The sequence below is a fragment of the Lactuca virosa genome, chromosome 8, assembly GCF_052849685.1.
Source record: "Lactuca virosa cultivar CGN04683 chromosome 8, Lactuca_virosa_CGN04683_v6, whole genome shotgun sequence".
In the NCBI taxonomy this organism is placed as follows: domain Eukaryota; kingdom Viridiplantae; phylum Streptophyta; class Magnoliopsida; order Asterales; family Asteraceae; genus Lactuca; species Lactuca virosa.
The window spans coordinates 306,336,980-306,349,243 of record NC_136433.1 but is presented as its reverse complement, the minus strand read 5'-3'; positions in this window follow the sequence as shown (position 1 = coordinate 306,349,243).

Here is a 12,264-nt window from a genome sequence, read left to right as displayed (position 1 = left end):
CGGGAAACAATAAATGGACAGAGAGAATGATTATAATCCATGTCTCGGTCCATATGATATCTAGAATGGAGGAATATATGATCACTTATCTAATGGACGCGTCAGTGATTTGTTCAGAGTTCGACAACAGCTTTTAAGAGCTACGGTTGCTGGTCAGGTTGGAGTCACACTTGCTATAATAGTTATTAGACTTATCCAAGTGGGAGACTGTTGGATTAGTGTCTAAGTCCATAACTATAATTGGTATATACTTGACCCGACCCGACATGGTCCATTTGGGTTGCATGGCATCGGGACACTTGGATAGACCTTTTGTGAGAAGAGGATATTTGTGACATATTAATATATTATAAGTTCTAATATATTAATATGAAATCATATTATTTAATTAGTATTGATCAAGAATTAATTTAGAATTAATTTAGTGATCAAAAGAGACTAATTAAATATATGGGGATTGATTGTGTAAATCATTCATTCTTATATATGTAGGCTTATGATCCATGATTCCTTATGTTGGTTTTAACCCATATGGTGACCCGTGGATACTCCATGGAGGTTAAAACCCATGGATCATAAGGAATGGGTAAAGTCATGAGTTACATGGTGTAACCCTAATGTGCACACTATATAAAGACCCCATTGGTTGGTGAAATCGGCACTAGTGCATACACAAGAGGGAAAGCCGATTTCTAAGAGTCAAGTATCTCTTCTCATGGTTATTCCAAATGTTGATGATGTTGTGTGAACCATTTGAGGTGTCACACTTGGGGCACTAGGCTATTGAGCTCCATGGAATCAAGCTACAACAAAAAGGTATGTAATTCTACTAGATTTTATATTACATGTACTTTACATTATGCTATTTAGAACAATACCTTGGAAAATTGATATTTGCATGTATAATAGAGAAAACATAGATCCAAGGTATTTAGGGTTGCATGTACACCATAGGAGTGTTAGAATGCTCATAAACCATCAGGAGGCTATGTTGGGATAGGAATATCTATTGGAATCAGTAATTGCTATGTGTATGCTTTAAAAATTGTATACGGTTAGGATCTTATAGCCCTAGAATAATTGATTTGGCCTTATTTCATGTTCATTGTCTGGTTGTGGTTTTAGGGTAGAGTCTGTTATTTTACAGTCTATTTGATCTCGTTCTGTGTATAAGTTTCATTCATAAGGCAACCGGCAGTAAGGGTAGAATTTCTAGCATAAGTAGTAGTGTGTGGATTGAATGTTTATGATAGGTTTATGGATTGGAGTTTTACTGCACGAATGTTGCTTGCTTTGTGCTTTGTGGAACTCTTGGATGATGGGAGTCAGCTACTAAGTGAATAGGAAGGTATTCATGAGGTATATGACTGACATTATGAAGAGTTATTTAGCAACTGATGGCATAGTGAGGTCGGGAACCTAGGTGAGCATACGAAGTGCTGCAGTGGTTGTAGTCGCGTTGTTTAGTGAGCTTTAGTCCATCAGTTTGAGAAGATGACTTAGAAGATTCAGGATGATTCTTGATAAAAGTATTAGTAGGTGTGGAAGGTAGTATTGGGCCCGTAATGCTGAAAGCACATGATCCATACTCGAATCGGGGAAAGTCTTGAAGAATCTAAGAAGCTTAGGGAAAAGGTTCATGTTCTCGTTATGGCTCATGTGTAGGTACTGAGCCGAAGAGTGAGCAGTTGCGGGAATTCATCTTGTTGGAGATTACCCGCGGTGTATTGGAGAAGTCTCTTATGGTTTTTGGTTAGGTCAAGGAGGGGTTTCTGAAGATTTTAGATGAGCACTTGGGAGTGTTCTGTGTTGAGGTTATGATTATCGTTGGAGCTCGCACTCTATCATTCTGTGAGCGAGAGGTCGATTTGGAGCACCTGGGGAAGAGGGGGTTAGATCAGGTGCAGGCAAGGAAGGGTCCCAGGAAGAGAACCGAGGCTTAGGATCAGCGATTGGGAGGCCATTAGGGGCGGGGTCAGTGCAACATCTGTAGGAAACTACACGATTGAGCTTGCCATTCAAGGGGTAAGGTTTGTTACAAGTGTAGCAGGGATTGTCCTCGGGGGGAAAGCCCATTATGTTTTCCCTGCGACCAAGTGGGCCACAAGAGGGCCGCCTGTCCGATAAGGAGGGGAGGAGCAGTGGGTGCACCTGCTCTGGCTACTTTACAGATATCTAATAATCGTGAGGATAGGGCAGGAGCCCCAGCAAAGAGTACCCAGTTATTTCAGTATCAAACCGGGAGAGACCAGTGCTCCAGCAGGTGATATTGTGAGCATGTTGTCTTTTGCTTTTCTTCGGTTTTTATTAGTTTTCTTGTTGCTTGGAATCTTATATTGATTTGGGTAAGCGTTATCTTCAGGTTATGGCTCTGTTATCGTTGGGTTATATCTTCAGGAATTGTTTCATGCCTTTTGCATGCCCATAATCATTAGTGGTTCATTGAGGGGTTGTATCATGTGTAGCGGGTTTCAATGTGTTTGATTGTTATTTTGGGTTTGGTCAAGATCGTTTTAGGGGTTTTTGGTGTGGAACCTTTTTGGTCATGATTCAGCAGGTTAGTTCTCCCGAATAGCCAGAATTATGTGACTTCATCATTGTTCTGGTAGCGGAAGTTACCTATGGGAGAGCTGTAGGGCTCAAACATTGTCGTTGCTAAGAGAGGAGCAGTAACAAGAAGATGGGGTGTTAGTTGCAGGAGTTGTTTGGTCATCGGAATGACACGGGAGTTTCATATTTTCTCAGGTTGCAGTTGATTAGGATTAAGGGATTCTTCGAGAGTGGGAGTTGGGATGAAGATTCATCAGTTAGGGTAAGGGTTATGGTTTTTAGTCGCCGGCATAAGAACTCAGGAAGTAGTATAGTATCATGGAAGGTGAATTGGATTATCAGGATGGTTAAGATTTCAAGAGTATTTATCAGGATTTCAGGAGTTAGGTGATCATTGAGTTTGGCTAGTAATGGAACGCTAATATCGTTTAGCATAAGGTATGATCGGTTCATGCTATTTGAGAGAGATGTGTCGGAGATCCATAAGGATTAGGAGGTGAGTAAGCTTTGTCGAGTCCAAGTGGGGGAGAATTAAATGGCTGTTTAGATTGAGTGTGTGTTGGTGGGAGATCAGGAAACTTCCAACCGCAAGTCAGCATCTCCATTATGATACATAGTAGTCTGTGGGATTCGAATGTGTGACCCGAACTCCTGAATGGTTGTAGGATTCGGCTAAGGATGCGTGACATTGTGATGGTTTGAGCGTGGTAAGGCTATGGGTGGTATCCATGTTTGGTTGGAAGTGTTGTAAGGCTGCGATAGGATCGTAGTATTCATCAGTTTGAAGTAGACTATTATTGAGATGGTCACGAGCATGGAAGAAGAATCAGTTCGTGCCTTAGGCACGCCGGCCTTGATGGTCGGGGAATTATTCTATGTTCTAGGTTGAGGACCATTGGGGTCCAGGGCGGAGTCGGCCATGGGTGACTCTTAATGAGTGGGGCCTGTGGGTGAACCCCGTATGATTATGGAAATTCAGGTTGGACTTGGTAGGGACCATTGGGTCAAGGTTTTGGGTCTTGAGTTGTAGGATCATGAAGGTGATCAATATGTGACACAAAGGAGTTTTAGGTTGGGTAGCCTTGTTATTGGACTCTTGGGAACCTGGTTGGTGGACCAGGTGCAAGATTGGTAGTTTCAGAAATGGTTTGAGGGTACTTATTTATCGGTCAATTGTGGGGTGTCGGGGATCAGAAGGTGGTAGTGTGAAATACAAATGCAGATTCGTGGATCTCGGGTTATGAGTGGAGAATCGGATTGGTTTTAGGTAAGATCTCGGGTCGGGTATCGCGCATGTTTTGTGCACGATTTTTCGTTTTAGTAGAATAAGAAATTGGGGTATCTATATGCCAAAAGCATCAATCGCAGGGTTCAAGGGTAACGAATGGGTTTAGTATGATGACGTATCGATCCATTATGTTGTGTCATGGGATGGTTCTATATGTGGAAGAGCCACATCGTGGTTGGAATCAGGAGAATGTAGGTTGTTGGAGACCGGGTATGATATGGGGATGTAATGGGTCATGTAGCATTCACTTTTAGCAGTATATTTGGTGGCAATATATCTTTGGGCAATTCTTGCCAATCGAGATTTTATTTCGGGAGTTGTGTGGGCTACTGTGTGCTTGTGTGTCTTCTGGCTCAGCAGTCAGGTAGGAGTCCAGTGTATCAGATAGTTGGCAGACAAGCTGGGACCAGGGAGGTCTCGACTGCTTTTGGAAAACTGCTAGGTAACAACAAGATGAATCAGAGTGGTTTCAATGATTTGAGAATTCGGGTTTCGGAAAGGTAGAGGTGGTTTCCTGCAAGGGTTTAAGGTTCATTTTTTTTTTCAGGTTGGTAAGTTCTGCTAAGGTTGGTTTCGGTTGTCTTTGGGAGGCTGTAGTATTCTCGGGTTGTGGTTGTGTTGCTCTGATTGTTTGGCGAGTTGAGAAAGGTAAGGACGGATTTCGAGGACGAAATCTAATTTAAGTGGGGGGGAGTTGTAACATTCCATTTAAAATAAATAAATAGATAAAGTTAATAATTGAATAATAGCCCTAAATCCGTGATAATTTGTCAGTGTTATCCATGAGAAGTTAAATGATATAATTTTTGGAGTTTTGGGGATCTATATTGAAACATTCGTCTTGAATTGTGATGAATTTTCGATGTTGGGGGCTATTTTGTAATTTATAGGCTTAATTTGAAAAAGATCTTGTAGGGAGGGACCAAACTTGGAAAAGTGTAATATGCTTGAATGAGACACGAGATAAACCTGGTGCCTCTTCCCCTTCATTTTTCTAATGCAAACCCTAAACCTAATTCATCTCACAGCCGCCACCATCATGGAGTGTTCTCAGCCACTGCCACCTTGTCGAGACCGACCGCCACCATACCACCTGAAACCTCACTGTCGGATGCCACCACAACAGCCCCTGCTGTCGGTGAGTCGGTGATGCTGTATACAGCCGGAGGAGCCGCCGAATACCGATGATTGAAGCTATGAACGTCGTCGCGCATGCCGTGAGCTATCAGAAGGCTCTCGGTAATGCCATCTGCATCTCACTTTTTCATTCCTCCTTATGGGTTCGGCGTCAGGTACGTCGTTGCTACCGGCGATGGCTTTTGGCCGCTATTTTTCTCTTTTCCGGTGTCGTCATTCGCCTGGTAGTTGGCTAAGTGTTTGTGTGCTCGAGTATATATTTTATTTTCGGTATCTGTGATGTTGTTTGAGCAATATTGGGCCGGAAAACCAAGGAAAATCCGCCACCATAAAAGTCAACAAAAGTCAACCGATGTCAAACATGTGAAATAAAAGTCAAATTTATTGAATTGTTAATTTATTAAAGTTAAATTAATGATTTTTGATATGAACAAACCTTTATTAAAAAGTGTTGCAAAAATAAAAGGCAAAAAGCCCAAAATCCAAGAAATCTCGCATGGGAACCTTCCCACCGAAAACCCCCATGAACCTCATCTCATCGGACTAGCCACCCTCGCACCGAAAACCGTTTTCGGCCAAGAACCTTCAGACCGGAAACGCGTCTTCGGCCGCAAATGCCTAGACCGCCTTCTGACCACAAACGTCTTTGAACCACCATTCTCTTGACCGCAAACCCTCCTCGGTGGGTTTCCCTTTTCGGCCGAAAACACATTCCTCGGTTGGAGTTCCTAACCGAAAACACACACACACACACATATATATATATATATATATATATATATATATATATATATATATATATATATATATATATATATATATATATGTTAGTCCGAAAACAACAATCATTCCTCCATCTTTTGGCCGAAAACCTTCCTATTTTCTCTCAACTATCATCGAGTTCATCATCCTCTTTCCTTCAAGTATTATCCGAAGGCCATGAAGATCTTGCCAAAATCTTTTATATATTCTTCAAGAATTGTGTGAATCACCCTACCATCTTGAAATCCAGAACTGAAAACACTAAAAATCTCCTCAAGAACACCAAGAACGCACCAAGAAAACCAATAACACACCAAGAACACCAAGAACACCTACAAACTATTCTAAGGCTTATTGTAAGTTTTCTTACAATAATTATGTGTTGTTTAACACTTTAACTTAATATTTAAATTATTCTTATTTGATTTAAATATGATATCGTGTGTTAGGATACGGCTATAATCACGTATTCTATCCGGAGGATTATTCGCAACCAATTCATATCTAAACAAGAACACGCACACAATGTGAGTTCATACCCCTATGTTTTCACAATTTTTAATTGTTTTAGGGGGGAATACAAGTAAAACACAAGAAATCTTGTGTTTTAAAAATATGAATTGTTTATTGTATTTTCTTACCGTAATATACCGTTAAAACATGAAATTTACTAAATATGCAAAATATTGTTACTATTGAATTTACAAATGATTTATCAAAATATGTTAAGACGCAACGGGTTTCACACCAACACAGAAATAAACATATAAACTATAATAGGTATTGTTTATGGAATAGAGATACTATTTTTCAAAGTTCAGGTTATAACACGGAAACAAACATATAAACTATAATAGGTATAGTTTATGGAACAAAGGAATCTATTTTACAAAGTACAAGTTAACATATAAACACAAAGAGTTTTCAGAAAATAAATAAACACAAAGGGTTTTCAGTTAACAGATAAATACAAAGGGTTTTCAGTTATTACTCGTAAAAAACATTGAAGCAGTTTGTGAGAAGTTTTCGTGTACTTATCTAAGTAGTCGTAAAAGTCCTGACTTATAACCAAAGTCTCTTGTAGGGAGAGCAAGATATTTGTATATAGATCTATTTAGGACTGACAATCCCACATCCCGACTGTTAGCTACAGTTAGGTCGGCAGGCCTGGGATGACAAATGTCGTTAACGTTTCGACGCTTGAAAAACGTCGCAATCAGGCCGACTGGGTTAGTATGATTATAAAAACTCACAATGAGAAAACAACGACTTATTTACGAATAATATATATTCAAATAATTTTATTTGAATATTAACTTTTCATTCGTATTTCAGAGAAAACAAAACTTCAGCTAGTTTTATTTATGAATAAAACTAGGTATCATTAAATTAAGTATGACAATTATACTTATAATTTTCGGTCTTGGAACGTTTAAGACTACAAACCAGTTTAATGGAAAATACAGAGTTTTCTAGGATAAACATCATTATTTTACAAGTAAACTGTTTACAATATGACTTTCTGAAAACAAATATAGTTACTCATCGAAAACAATGCTTTACAATAGAACGGGTGGAACTAGGAATATTTTCACAAAAGATTTAGTACTTATTTAAATACTAGTATAACATAAAGGGCCCCTAATTGTTAATTCTATGATTCTTTAGCATATACACCAAGGTTATATATAAATAATATCCGATAGGCAGTGGAATATGTGATTTACGCCTTACTTCCTGTTCCTTGTTTGATTGTGGGCTTAGGGCAGAATCACCAAATCGACTATCCGTTCGATATTATTCATATATAATTAGTCTATACTAAATAATCATAGGAGGTAACAGTTCGAGTCATACCAATCACATGATTCAGAACTTCGAATCACATGTTATAAACATAAGAAACTTCTACTTTTTGGTTTCAAAAGTACTAATATTACGACTTATTTACTAAAAAAATATTGAATTTTATGGAAGAAAACAGTGATATTTTCAATAACAAAGAACATACCTTTTCAAACAAAATACTTATGAACTCAACAACTTAAATGTTGACACTTTTTCAAATCACTTGTATTCTCGGGAAAGATAGTAGATAGGTACCCTCTCAGGCGTTACGAAGATGGAGCATAGTAGCATTACGCCTTATCTTTTGCAATAGTTTTAATGCTATACAAGTAATGTTTTAAACACAATGTAAATACTATGTTATTAATACAATGGTTGTTGTTTCTTTGATTACTATTATTCAATTGTTGTGATATTGTACATGACGTCCTCTGCCCCCGAACGTTTCCATCGTTCCAGTTTGGGGGTGTGACAGTGCGGCAGGTAGCATGGGCCCGTACTTCTGAAGGCACATGACCCATACGCGTAGCAAGTAATTCACAGCCCCTAGGGTTTCGTTGGGAGTCGGTTCCCCGTTGTTATATGTGATGTCTGATATGTTCCTGTTATATTTTCAGCAGGGAGGTTACGAGACGATTTGTGACCGGATCCGAGTCGGGATCAAGGGATGGCAGTCAGGGTGGACCAGCAGTGCCCAAGACCATTGGTCAGATGAGACCAGATGAGTTGGATACCAGGATTCGGGAGATCCTGCATGAGGAGGTTGCTGCACTTTTTCAGGCTGAGCTACTAGAGATGTTTGGGTCTATTATGTCACACCCCCAGCCATCGGCGGAAACACCGGGTGGTGTAACGTCATTCTTCGTATCACAGTTATATAACATACAGTGAACAATACTAAAGAAAATACATACCTTTATTGATAACTGAAAGTTACATAACTGTTTTTCTAGGACCTATTACATAATATCCGACTATGGCATACTTCTTAATAAACAAAAAGGTAATAGTAAAACTTCTTCTATTCGAATACATACCAGCTTTTCAAGTTCCTGAAAACACATGCATTTTAAAATACGTCAACATAAAGTTGGTGAGTCCACTGGTTTTGACTCCATAAAATAATACATTTTCCACGTTAAAAAATATAGTTTTGAAAGTATCATTTTGACTCTCCAACGTTTAGTATATATATCCTAGGTATAATGGTTTACTTACCAAATAAGTATATACCTATAAGTCTCATATATTATAAATATAAATGTTTGTAATTCCATACAAACGAAAGTTGCTACGTATAAATCTTATTTCAATTCTATACGAGTAAATCCGCTACGTATAAATCTATTTCAATTCTATACGAGTATGTGTGTTAGGTATAATTATCTACTTAATACACAAGTAGTACCTAGGGTATAAGTAGGGGGAAACTTATACTTAACATTAATACTTGTATACAACAAAGTATAATGTTTCTAAGAATTTGCTACCATGAGCCTGTAACCGCTGCTACGACACAATACCTATGATAAAACACACTCATGATTTCCATGAGAAACAATACACTCGTGATTTCCATGAGAACAACACCGTACGCTTCATCGATGCTGGAACAATAACAAGTAAAAGGATAGTTCGTCACTTGCTTATGGTTGACTGTAGCTAACAGTTACAAGTGGGGTGGTCAACCCGTATACTAATTATACACGACTTCCTCGCTCACACGGGATTAACGGTTACAGTTCAGAAGATATCCGCTAAGATCCCCAATCTTAGTTGATGAATACAATTACTCATGTAGACTTCGGCGACTTCCTATAGCTCTAACAACAAAAGCATTTTCATGTCTAAAACCCTAAGTTACTAGACTATGCTTTTAAACATTACTCCTAACTTCATAACATTTAGGTAGTATAACAGCTATAACTTGAAGTAAAACCAGGATTTATCTTGACATAAAACCAATAACAACAACAACATATAACATACCAAGTTTTATCTGGTCATAAAACTAACAATAACAACATACAACATACCAAGTTTTATCTTGACATAAAACCAATAATAGCAACATACTTTATAAATTAACATATAGAACTTCCGAATATAACTTCGGAACTATATCGCACACAACATATATATAGAATCCTAAGTATAACTCAAGATCTACATTAGTATACTACTATAACAATAACATGCTAACAACTTTATGATAGTTGTATACTTTCAGATACGAAATAACTATATCCCGGTTATTATAACTATCTACGTTGATGCTAATATACTATCATATAGATATAATAATAACGTATATAATATTTAGCATGCGTTTTCCCCCGAAATATTAGAAAGTGGGGCCGTGAAACTCACCCTAGTAGCGTGATTTTATGTAATCTAAAAAGAAACGGTCAGCGTACGAGGTCGTCGGGGCTCGGGATGCAAGATGGTTTCAGCAAAGGAGAGAGGAGAACGTAGTTTAGGTGTAAGAATGGCTGAAGTCGGACCTGCTATTTATAGTAAGGATTTTGGATCCCCACGTCGTGAGTTTTATAAGGCACACGTCGTGAGTTTGGATCTTATCCCCGTAGACTTGCCATTTGCGTCCCTAGCTTCGGAAGGTGGCCATGTGACTCATCACGTCGTGAGATATTGTAAGGTCCTGAAAATGGATCTTACCAGTGATCAAACAGTCAAACAATCAAACAATCAACTAGAACAAGAATTGGAGTAGAAGTAGAATAGAAACAAGCTTGCACACGCTTTATAACTTGAAAACGCCGGGTACAACTTGCTTACAGCAACCGTAAACTCTCTGACATCAACAACCAATAATGACCTACAAAACCTCTATTTATAGGGGACTAGGGCCGGAAACAGGGTTTACGGCCGTAAACACGTTTACGGCCGTAAACACACTACAAGGCCGTAAACACCAAAATAACCAACTAATACATCATAAAGACTCAAAAGAACTATTACAATTGAAAGCCTAGACCAAACCACTAACTAGACCCTTCAATCTCCCCCTTGGTTTGGTGCTAGCTTGGACTCAATTTTAGTCGACCACCATCACGTCTGACTTCCCCATTGCTCCGTTCCACATCCTCTTAGCAATAATCTCGGCAACCATTGCTGTGCACTCTTTTGCAGCAGGCTCAAAGATGTCTTCAGCAACCTTGATCTGATGAAGGTTTAGTTGATGAATATCCCATTTCCTAAACTGAAGCAAATCCCTTTTGTCATATAAACGAATGCATCCATTTTCAAGCTTTATGACAGCAGAGGCTGTAGATTCATCAAACACCCAGTAAAGCATGGACTTTAAAGATCCGTCTGGATGATTCTGAAGTACAGGAATCTGCTTTACTTGTTTGGTAGCTGGCCACATCACAGATCGAACAGGACGATTGGTTTTGGGATCAAGTACACTTGGGTATAGTTTAATGATCGACTCTGCAGTCTTTATTGAAGGAAAACCCTTTGCCACTTGATATTCCAAAAACAACTTGAATTGTGCTGCCTTGGGATCATTTGAAGGATTTGCAAAAGGAGCTTTTGATAGTTCTGTAAGATCAACCCTGGTCCAGGAGTGAAAATCATGAGCATCTTTATATAGTTCTGTGTTGCCACTTTTCCATCTCACGATCCACATATTTAAAGTGTCGTGAAAACCCCATGAGATAATCCCTGACCTATCACCATATACATCTCTAAAGCGTTTCTCTCCAAGATCTGTAACGGTGATATTAGGTTGATCCCTAGGAGCATTTTGATCCGAGCTCCTTTTAAACAACAATTGGCCTTTCTCAGCTGCTTTGGCCAACTTAGCACGTTTCAAAGCTACCAAATTTGGAGCTTGAGCTGGTTCCTTATCAAATCGATCCACAACTCGAGGAGTTTGAGCAGATGCTGGAGCAACGGGGGCATCTTGATTAGGGATATAAATTCTAGGCTCATCGACGGACGACTTGAACTTATCTCCAAGGTCTTCTTCCAGCTTCTTCTTCAAGTCGTAGTAACTTGCAGTGAGAAGACTGAAATGAGTCTGAAGATCAGTAATTTGCTTAGTCTTTAACATCTTGTCTTCTTCAAGATCAACAACTTGAATCTTGAGCTTGGAGTTTTCAGTTAAAAGATCAGCCACCTGAATGTCAAGCTCAATATTCTTTTGATTAAGCACATTTATTTCCTTTTGAAGACCAAGAAGTGTGGGATTATCTCCTCCTGAGTGACCTTCTCTAATAGAAATTCCCTTGGCTCGGGAGGAAGGCATCGAGCTTTGTTCTTGAGCCAAATGCATGGCAAGCCTCACAGAGGCAGCGTCATGATCAGGCCTGGGAGGAGAGAATCCAGCGGGAGTTGAAGAACCACCAGGTTCATAGGTGGTGCTAGGTCCTTCATTGATAGGTCCTGATGAAACAATAGGAGTAGTGATTGATGGTTGTGTTGGGAGGCCTTGAAGTATATAAGAAACAAGAGTTCCCTGTCTGGAATCACGTCTTCTTCTTTTGTGAGATGGTTGAGAGGTCTGGGTTGTTGTATGATCACTCTGAAGTGGTTCTGTGGTCGGAGAAACAATATCAAGGGGATGAATCCCTGACACTGTCTCCATAGGAGTTGCTGTGTCAACCACTTGTTTGTTAGTAGGAGGCGTTGATTCGAGAACATCATCCATTTCC